Source organism: Furipterus horrens, unplaced genomic scaffold, assembly GCF_987537825.1.
Source record: "Furipterus horrens unplaced genomic scaffold, mFurHor1.1.pri manual_scaffold_12, whole genome shotgun sequence".
In the NCBI taxonomy this organism is placed as follows: Eukaryota; Metazoa; Chordata; class Mammalia; order Chiroptera; family Furipteridae; genus Furipterus; species Furipterus horrens.
In genome coordinates this window covers 25051572-25062309 of record NW_028327182.1, presented here as the reverse complement: position 1 = coordinate 25062309, position 10738 = coordinate 25051572, and the positions used below count along the sequence as shown (strand labels likewise).

Genomic DNA, 10738 nt, shown 5'->3' with positions numbered 1-10738 from the left:
GTACAGCACATTTGAGATGATGGCCTACCAACATTCAACTCTGAGGATGCCAGAGACACTTTTAACAAGTTCCTTTTTCTAGAGTCTGTTCTTTTCTGATAGTCTCCTGCCTCTCCTGCCTGATCAGTCAGCCTGAGACACCTCTGCCTTGGTCATTGGCTTCTCCATGGAACTGTGTCTGTACCACAGAGAAAACAGCAAAAAGGATGAAGAGGGGAAAGCTTCCATCATATGTCTAAGAGGAAGGCTTCTCAAGAATCCCCAACGTGTGACTGTGAGTTCTGCGAGTTGAGTGGTCAGGAGAAAGCCCATGTCTTGGCATGATTACTGGGAGGAGGCTGCAGATGGGCTGGTTCTTGCTTGGTATTCAGAGAAAAATCACAAACCTGTTGGACTACACCAGCTGGACCTCTGTACACCCTTTCGACTTCTCCCTTCTCCATAGTTGCATCGCTGTCTACATTGTCAGGTTTCTGAATTTGATTTACCTGGTGTCCAGGAACTTAGGAAAAAATATATGAAGTCAGAGATAAAAGTGAAGTAATAGGATGGTTTTTAGAACTCACTATGGCTGCCATTTAAATTTTCAGGGAGACTGCTGCTTGAACCTGAGTCTTAAATTCTCTCCTAGGAAATAGAGAATTCTCTCCTAAACAACATGAACTTGCTCCACCTTCTCCACAAACTGCCATGCAAACTACCAGAACCTGGGCCCCATGCAGTCACCCAGTCACTGGGTCCAGCTGCCCAGCAACCTGGAAAGCATCTATGCAAACTCTGGGGGATCAGGCTCCCAAATCTTCATGTCCCACTGCACCATCATATGGGCTGGCTGGGGATTCAGGGGTCTGGATGCAGGGGTGACCAGGTGTCTGGTCAGCACAGGGGGCATACACAGCAAAACAGAGACTCTGCAATGCCTGAATAATTGCCTCGCCTCCTACCTGGAGAGAGTAAGAAGCCTGGAGAGTGATAATCAAAGACTCGAGAGTGAAATCCGGAAACACATGGGGAAGAAAGGACCCCAGGTTAGAGACTGGGGAATCAATTTAAGACCATCAAAGACCCAAGGGCTAAGATTTTTGCAAGGTCTATGAACAATGCCTGCATTGTCCTGTAGATTGACAATGCCAGTCTTGCTGACGACTTCAGTGTCAAAAATGAGATGGAGCTGGCCATGCACTAGTCCATGACAACTGACATCAGTGGGCTCCAAGCAGTCACTGATGACACTGATATCACTCGCTGCAGCTGGAGACAGAGATCAAGGCTCTCAAAGAGGAGCTGCTCTTCGTAAAAAGCACATGGGGGAAACAAGTGGTCTACACACCAAATCGCCAACTCTGGACCTCTGCAAAATCATGGCAGACATCTGGACCCAATATGATGAACTCGCTTGGAAGAACCGAGAGTAGCTAGACCAGTACTGCTCCCAGTACCTGAGGACAGCACCACCGTGGTCACCTTGCAAACTGCTGAGATGACACAGAACCGAGACATATATGTGGTCCCGTCCTTGGAGACTTTCCTGGACTGCATGAGAAATCTGGAGGCCAGTTTGGGAAACAGCCTGAGGAAGGTGGAAACCTCGCTATGCCAGGCATGGAACAGCTCGAAGGGATCCTGCTGCACCTGGAGTCAGAGCTGGCCCAAACCCAGGCAGAGGGGCAGCGCCAGGCCCAAGAGTGCAAGGCCCTGCTGAACATCAAGATCAAGCTGGAGGCTGAGATCGCCACCTACTGCCGCCTGCTGCAAGAAGGGGAGGACCTACGTCTTGGCGACGCCCTGGACAACAGCCACTCCATACGACCCATCCAAAAGACAACCGCCACCTGTGGGACTGTGGACAGCAAAGTGGTGTCTGAGGTCAAGGACACCAAAGTTCTGACATGTGAAAGGCAGAAGAAGCAGGACATCCCTTGGGGGGCAGGAAACCAATAAAAGGTTAAGATTGTTGAAAATAATTTCTCAAGGATATTTTTTAGTGTATTTTCATCATTAGATGCAATTTCTTTATCTGTTTCTTATGTTGATATTAAACAAGGAGTTAAATCTTGTGGGTGACCTGGTTATTGAGATCTCTTTCCTCCTCTCTGATACAGTTTCATTGGAGGATCTAGGAGAAAAAGAAAAGGGAAGGGACATTTAATTAGTGGGATGACAATAACCTAAAAAATGCAGTGGAACATGATGTCTGCTGCACCAACTCACACATTAACAACATGTATATTGTATTCATGTGGAGAAATATATTTTCTCTGAACATATTCCTATAGTAAAGTGAAGTTCCTCAGTATCTAATTTTTCAACATTATTGTTTTTTGTCTTATTTGAAATATTAAGATTTGGGCAACCATGTCATAATAACATTGAATACTCATATAATATTAATCTCAATGTTTAAAAGCTCTGAAAAATCAATAGATTCTTCTGAAAATTTCAGTCCCAATAATTGTAAAGTGGCTGATAACAAGTGTAAAAAAATATAGGATTGTATGATAGAATGGCATTCTACGAAAGGTTTTTAAAAAATAAAATGGTACCTGAGTTTACATGAAGATATTCTATGATATTATTCTGTGAGAATAATCATCATCAAATATAATTAGGGCATGGTCACAGATGTATAGTATCAGTATTCACTGAATAATCAGAAAACTTTCACATTCATACAGTTTTGGGTGAAATAATCTAAATAGAACACCCAATTATATATAGAATAACTTGCACAATCTCTAATATTTTAGTCCATATACTAGTCACTGCAAAGCTTCTATTGTTTGCAGGACAGACTACTTATATAGTTTATGCAAAAATAGTAACCTTTTTCAATCAAGCCTTGGTTCAATCTTTTTTGAAACAGGTATGCTTAACATTTGCAATTGAAATCACTTGTACTTCCCAAACTTATCCCAAACTGACTGTTTTTAATGTAGCAGATCTTTTCAGGTTTCATTCAAATTTTAAGTCACTCTATGAGGTAAAAAAATCTAAAATAAGCTTGTTTTCTGCCTGCATTGTCAAGTGGGGACAACGGGGAATATATTCTACAATATAAGGAATGAGAAAGAGACATCTCTGAAAATTCTACACAATAAAAATGTAATGATAAATGTTATTAACAACTGAAAATACATTGGCACGTGCAGTTAAATATATTCTAACCAAAAATTTAGTTTGAGAAGGGTACTCTGGTGAGTTCTGCCAAATACTTGAAGAAGAAATAATACCAGTTTTACATAAACACTTCTGGGTAGCTGAAGATGAGAGCATACTTTTCAACTCACTCTGTGAAGCTAGCAATATCTTGGTGTAATGCAGACAAAAAATAAGGAAAATAACTTATGAACATTGATTTAAAAATTCTCAACACAATTTTAGTAAAATTAATCCAATAATTTATCATGATTAAGTGGGGATGATCTCTAAAATACAAAGCTGTTTTAAAATTTAAAAAATCAAGCAATGTAATTCCCCACAGTGGCTATAAAAGAAAAATGATGCAATCATCTTAATAAACACAGAAAAAGGATTTTATAATATGCCACTTGTATGCATGACAAAAGTTCTTAGCAAACCAAGAATGGAAACAACCATAACCTGATAAAAGGTACATAGGACAAACCTACAACTGACATTATACTTAATGATGAAAGAATGACTAACTTTCCCCTAGGATTGTAAAGGAGGTGAGAATGTCCACTATCACTTTTCATTTATTTAAATTTTAGCAGATGACACATATTCATTTACAACTTTATTGATTTATAATTAAGGCACTATTATACATATCTATATTATACAATCCCTTGCTCCTTTCTAGGGATTCTTTCACAAGCTTCTGGCCTTTTTTTTTTTCATGCATTATCTATGATCATAGTCAGTGTAAGACACAATCAGATCTCTCTGAGTCTCCAAAACTCCATTTCTCTGTGCAAACCTCTCCTCTCTGGAGCTCCACTCTGTGAGCTCTAGCTCCTGTGGTTTCCTCAAGCTCTAATTCCTGTACCTTCAACTCAAGTGACATCTAGGCTGTTTATATTTCTCTTTCTTGTGCTGCAAACTGAAATCTCTCTTCATTCAGGAATCATTTCCCTGTGCTGCCTTTTTGTCTAATGTCCAAAAAATGCTGTTTCATATATTTTGTGGATTAGTGTTTGCTTAAGTCAAGAGGGTAAACCTATCCCCTGTTACCTGTTATCTCTTTATGGCTAAATGCAGAAGTTAGTACACATTTATATATTTAGAGAAAATATAAAATATAAACTTATTACCTTTTTGATATGATTGAAAATCCTTGAACTAGTACTTCCTTTCTGAAATATGTCTTAGAGATGACAGGTACCCTTCCCAGAATTATAATTCAGTGACTTCTGTTTATTTCTTCTGATTTACAGAAGACAAATAACATCAACACAAGGATTCACAATGTACTTCCAAAGAACATAGAACTTCAGACCATTATTTAAAATACTGTAACTTTATGTACTAAATATGGATATGCATAAATGTGCTGAACATATTTGTCAACAAAATTTCTAAAAACTTTAAAAGACTTTTTGTTTTTTTTTAATTTAAATATTAGAGAAAAGAATAGGTCAAATAGAGAAAAAGCTATTCAATGTTTTTCTACTAATTCTATTATATTGTAGTTTTTTTTTAAAGAATAAAAATGGAGGAAGTTAATGTGCATGAAAAAATTACATACTTTAATGTCTATATTTCAATGGCAAAAATGATAATTTTTTTAAAAAATAAAAGGAAAAAGAGAGAACAAAAGTTGTAATTTGCAAATGTATTTCATATCCTTCTGCATTCTGAGATCATGATTACTGAAAACTATGGGCTTATTCAATTAAATTTACTTTATGGCTCAAGGGCAGATGGAGTTGTAAGGTTTGCTCATTTTAGCAGAGGAGAACTCTGAAAAGAGTGTGGCCAAAAAATTAAGGGACACATTAATAAAAGGGAGAATAAGGTGTGCTTACTTCCAAGACTCTGAAGAATGTTATTTTCACAGTTGCCTGTGATATAATTGACAATTTCCCTGAGTTCATATCTGCAAGTTTTCATAGCTCTTTGAAATGTAATTAACCCAAAACTAAAATATTAGGAATAATTTAAAATAACTATTTTATTACACATTAGTGACTCTAGCTTTTGTCTGTATATTTTAGGGTCAAATAAAGTTGCTATGTTAGAGAAACTGAAATACAATGGTTTACACAACATAAAATTTAATGTCTTTTTCATATAAGATTATTTAATATTTTTATATATTGATTTTAGAGAGAGAAACCAAGGATCCTTTGAAGTTTTAGACAGATCATGTCAATCTTCTGTCCAAAACTTGTGTTGAAATATCTCCTGATTTATGCACACACACACACAAAACCAAACAACAACAACAAAAAAAAAAAAACAGAGTCTTTATATAATCTAAAATACCTTCAGGGTCTTATTCTCCCTTATCATGATGATTTTATTTTTTTATTTTCTCCATCACTGACTTTGCTTTATAACACTTCTTTTACTCTTCCACTTTATAGCTCTGTCAGTGGTTCTCTGCATCATCAAGAATAATTTTATTAACAAATGTCACAATAAATTTAGTAAAAATGATTTTAAAAAATATTTTTATCTAAGCAAATTTTTTTTCACTTTCCTGATGGCAAACTTGATCTTATATTTAAATTTATAATCTATGACTCAATATTTTTTGTCCCTCTTAACCCCGTTTCACTTTTTCTTTTCTTTTATATAACTTATAATGTAGAATATAATTTACTTACTATATGTACTATTTATTGTCTATTTTTATTTATTGCCTATTGCTGAAATGTAACCCTCAGGTGGGCAAGAAATTTTATGTTCACTAATACATTCTAGTATCAAAAATAATGTTTGGCATATAATAAATTCAATTAATAAATATTAATTGAAGTTTAAAAATGAGCTAAATGAATGAATTCCCTTAAGAATTCTTATATGTACTTCAAAATAATTTTTGGAATTTTTTTTCCTTTGGTCTTTATAGATGCAAGTCAGTCTTTTTAGATCTAAATTTCAATGAAAAAACACAAACTTCCACATAAGCTTCAGTAGCAATAGACTTATATTTTCCTGAATATAACGTACTCAAGATTATTTGTATTTCCATATTATTTTGTCAATTATTTTGATGGAAAATTTTAATAGCTGAAGTCTGCTAAAGAAGTCTTTTTGATTTGCATTCATTTTCTAGAGAGGAGATTTTTAAAAAATCAGTAGCTATGGAAGCAAAATAATTTTCATCAATAACTATGTAAGTAGGAATCCACTTCACTTTGTATGTCAACTTTTAATCATAACATTCTACTGGCTGAACTTAAATCACCCAAAATCATTTATTTTCCTAAACTAAATAGGAATGTCTCTGAAGATATTTTCAAAGTATTCCATTCATTCATTCATTTAACAACCATTCAGCAAACATTTATTGAGCTGCTACAATACTAAACTAGATACTAGTCTTTCTGTGAGGACATATCACGTTTATTTATTTATTTATTTACTTATTTATTCATAGACAGTTAGTAGGATTTATTGGTGGGTGTTAAGGTAGAGGTAGAGACTCATGAGTGCCGAGCCCTGCATTTTTCCAGGAGACCACATTAGGGAAGTATATCATCCCATAGGCATTTGGAATGAGCCGCTTTTCAGCCACCATATCTTCAAATTCATTTGCATTAAACTTAGTAAAGTGCCACTTCTCGGAGATGTGGATCTGCTGGCGGCCAGGGACTTGAACTTGGCTCTGCGTCAGGCCTCAGTCACAGTGCTCCTTGTTCTACAGCATGGTGTGGATGGACATAATGACTTGGGCAATGTGGACCCTGGCCACTGTGCCCTGGGGCTCTCCGAAAGCATCGCGCAAACCTGTCAGGAGCCCATAAGCCCCAGCCCAGGGACAACCTTTTGTTGACGTGGATGACATTGAAGAGGTGGAGCCACATCAGATGTGAAAGCCACCTTTGCCACAGCTTTTCACCCTGTACTTGTTGGCACAAAGACGGGCAGCCTGCAGGGCTTCAAGGAGAGCTGCTCATATTCATCTGACACAATGTGGCCACAGAGTGGGAACACGTCCACTTTTGCCTTCCGCTCCAGGTCAAAAGATGTGGATCTTGGCATCAAGGACACCTCGGCAGAAACCAGCGGGACTTTGGGTAAGGCTTGTTCTTACAATACCGGTAACACCAGGCGAGACAGCAGCCCATGGCAATGCCAGGATCTTCACTGGCATGCTGAAGGGAAAGACAAGAACATCACTTTTAAAAACGGGTCCTCTTGAAAAATATTGGATAATGTCATTACTGGAGAATAATATTCTACAGGAATTCAAGATGATTGGATATGAAAGGTACAGGAGGGAGAGGCTCCTCTTTGCAACTATAAAGATGTCCTGCTATTCTCCACACAAAGAGAAATCAAAGGTGGAACAGGTTTCAGAGATATAAAGTTTGGCTTAGGGATGTTTACCTTGTTTTTCCTGTGAGATATTTGGGTAGATGATTTGGAGTGGAAATACAAGTTCAGAGCTCAGGGAAAACTCTAAGATAGAAAAATAATGTTGAAGTTACTATATCAGGAAAGATTCAATCATATGCTAGAAAAAAATCAATAGAGAATAACCACAGAGCCTTAAGAAACAGTGAAATTAAACTATAGACAGAAGAAAGAAAAACAGTAAAGGAGAATAAGAGGTCGTGATAAGTTAGAGGAGAATGAGGAAATATACATATCCCGTAAGTTCACTGAAGGTTAAGTGGTATATTTGCCCGTCTTTGCAATATGGTTCTTGGAAAAAAGAAAGGATGCAATAAATATTTATTAGATTTAAACATTCTTACTTTATATGGCAATATGTTCACTATATTTTAGTAATATTGAACTTATTTTTTTCTGAAATTATTCAAAAGTGATATTTTCCTGGATTTCAGAATTTCTCTCATTTATAGTTGAATTAACAAAATTCCACAGTCAGAAGATATAAACAATTTAAAGATTGATGCATATTTTCAAAAAAAGACTTCCAAACAGATTTTTATGAATTTATATCTCCACTATATTTTAATGTACAGTAGCATTAATTATTATAATTTTTGTTGTTAATTTAGCAAAATTTTGAAGTAAGTCTACCCTTATTACTCTTGTTGTTATAATTCAATTGCTTGGACTTCTTTAGGTAATACCATTTTTAAAAATGTATTAACTTAAGGACTTTATTTTTTAAAGAATTTTCTACTCATGTTCTTTAATCCAGGACATAGTTTTACTGTAAAGAAGATTAAGGAATGTAATACAACTTTCAAAATAAGAAAATATTTAGCTAGATTTTAAGTTGAGTAAATTATTAGAATTTTTTATAGTAAACATTGATATGGAAAAACAAAAATTATTTTAAAAGTCAGGGAAAGACAAATACCATATAATCTCACTTATAAGTGGAATATATGAACAAAATAAACTGATGACCAAAATAGAAACAGAGGCATGGATAAATGGAATAGACTGACAGATCTCAGAGGGTAGGGCAGTCTCAGAGGAGTGGAAGAGATTAGCCAAAGAACATGTATGGATGTATGCATAGTCCATGGACACAGACAATATAGTGAATGCCAGGCTGGGTGGAGGGGGACAAATGGGGGAAAAATGAGGGACATCTGTAATAGTGTAAACAATAAAAAAATAAATAACATTAAAATAAAAGCCCCAATATATTTTAATATTCTTATAATTCTTAATGTTACAATTTTTATGTGAGAATATAGGTAATATATTTCTTGATATATATGTTTAGAGTGATTCTATATGAATTTATGTGATATAGGAAATCTCATTTATCATCCTTTCTAAATGTAAATTATTAATGTAAACAGTACAATTTAAAATGTAACCAGAAAACTGAGTTGAAATTAAATCTACTTAATCATTTCTGCTGTAAAATGTAATAATGTCCAGTCGTTTTACAGTTTGCCTCAATTTTCTACCATGCTGTATCATAGCCATGCTTTCTAAATATATTATGTGTAACTGTTTCTCTATTCCACCAGTAATTTTACCATAGTATACTGACCTTAATTCACTTAAAATATGTATTCTATTTTATTAATTTTGATATTTTCATAAATGTTTATTCTTATATCAATATTATTTATGCAGTTTTTGTTCTTTGAGGTTGAATATTCAACAAAGGATAGTCACGACTACTTTTATGTCACATATTTTCTGATACATTATGTAGATCAAAAATCAAGCCAAACATAAATCATATTTTTATTGATATTACCACCTGTCTTTTTTTTAAATACAAATTTTTTTTTGTTCTGATTTTGTTCCCTGTCCAGTCAATTCCACTCTAGGAAGGGCTTATTCAATGACTCTAAATTCAAGTAATAGAAAATGCACTCTCCATTTTCTTCTATTTATTTCTTCTCCACTTTCACACTTGATTTCCCAGAAAAAGCAAATTTAAGAGAAGAGAATTACTTACATGACTTGAAAAAGGAGTAACCAAGCTGAAGCTTTCAACAACAGAGTATGTATGTGTGCATGCATATAGATATGTATATGTGTGTATATGTATGTGACTATGTAGATAGGTAGGTAAATTGATCAATAGATTTTCTTTTTTTAAGATTTTATTTTATTCCTCACCTGAATACACTTTCTCATGTTTTTTTTTTTTTTTAACTAAAAACAATTTCATATTTATTTGATTTTTTATCTTTAGGGTATCTCATATGGGATGTATGGTAAAATTACTCCTTTTAAAAATTATTGTTCTATTACAGTTGTCCCAGTTTTTTCCCCATTGCTCTCCCCTGCCCGGCCCAGCCCACCCTCTGCTCCCACAGTCAATCCTCATTCTGTTGTCCATGTCCATGGATCATTTATACATGTTCCTTGACTAGACCCTTCCCTTTGTTCCTCCCATCATGCCCTCCCCTCTCTCCTGTGGTTATGAAGAGATGGGGGGAGAAAGAGAGAAACATCCAAGTGAGAGAGAAACATTGATGCATTTCCTGTTTGCCTTATCATATGCACCTTGATCTGTATTGAACCTGCAACCTGGGTATGTGCTCTGATGGTGAATCAAACCTGCAACAATTCTGTGTATGGGAAGATGATCCAACCAACTGAGCCACACTAGCCAGTTTTTTTTTAATTTAACTTTTTATTTTTATTTTTATAATTTGTTTGTTTGTTTGGTTGTTTATTTTATTCTTAGAGAGAAGGGGAAGGAGAAAGAGAGGGAGAGAAACATCACTGTGTGGTTGCCTCTCACTCGCGCCCCTGACTGGGGACCTGACGTGCACCCTAGTAATGTGCCCTGACTGGGAATCGAACCAGCGACACTTGGCTCTCAGACCGACACTCAATCCACTGAGCCACAGGAGCCAGGGCTCACACTAGCCAGTTTGATAGATTTTTTTTTTTTTACTGGAAGTTAACCTCTTGCAATTACAGTAGTCCCTCTCTATATCGCGGTTCACTTATCGCGGCCTCACTGTATCGCTGGGTTTTAAAAATAATATATTTAATTATTTATCGCAGATTTTTTGCTATATTGCGGGATTTTGTGGTACTGTATACGTATGTTGTTAAAGTTACATAGGTTTAAGAGTGTAGAATATGTTTAAGAACATAAGTAGTGTTTATAAAAGTGTGGAAAAAGTTAATAAGGGAGTGGGAA

The 10738-nt window shown here is 35.4% G+C and overlaps 2 pseudogenes; one reads left to right on the top strand and one right to left on the bottom strand.

Annotated features, from left to right (window-relative positions):
* Positions 1-716: 716 nt before the first annotated feature.
* Positions 717-1941, top strand: LOC149995958 (keratin, type I cytoskeletal 18 pseudogene; annotated as a pseudogene).
* Positions 1942-6614: 4673 nt separating this feature from the next.
* On the bottom strand, positions 6615-7259 carry LOC149995957 (large ribosomal subunit protein uL16-like; annotated as a pseudogene).
* Positions 7260-10738: the final 3479 nt, after the last annotated feature.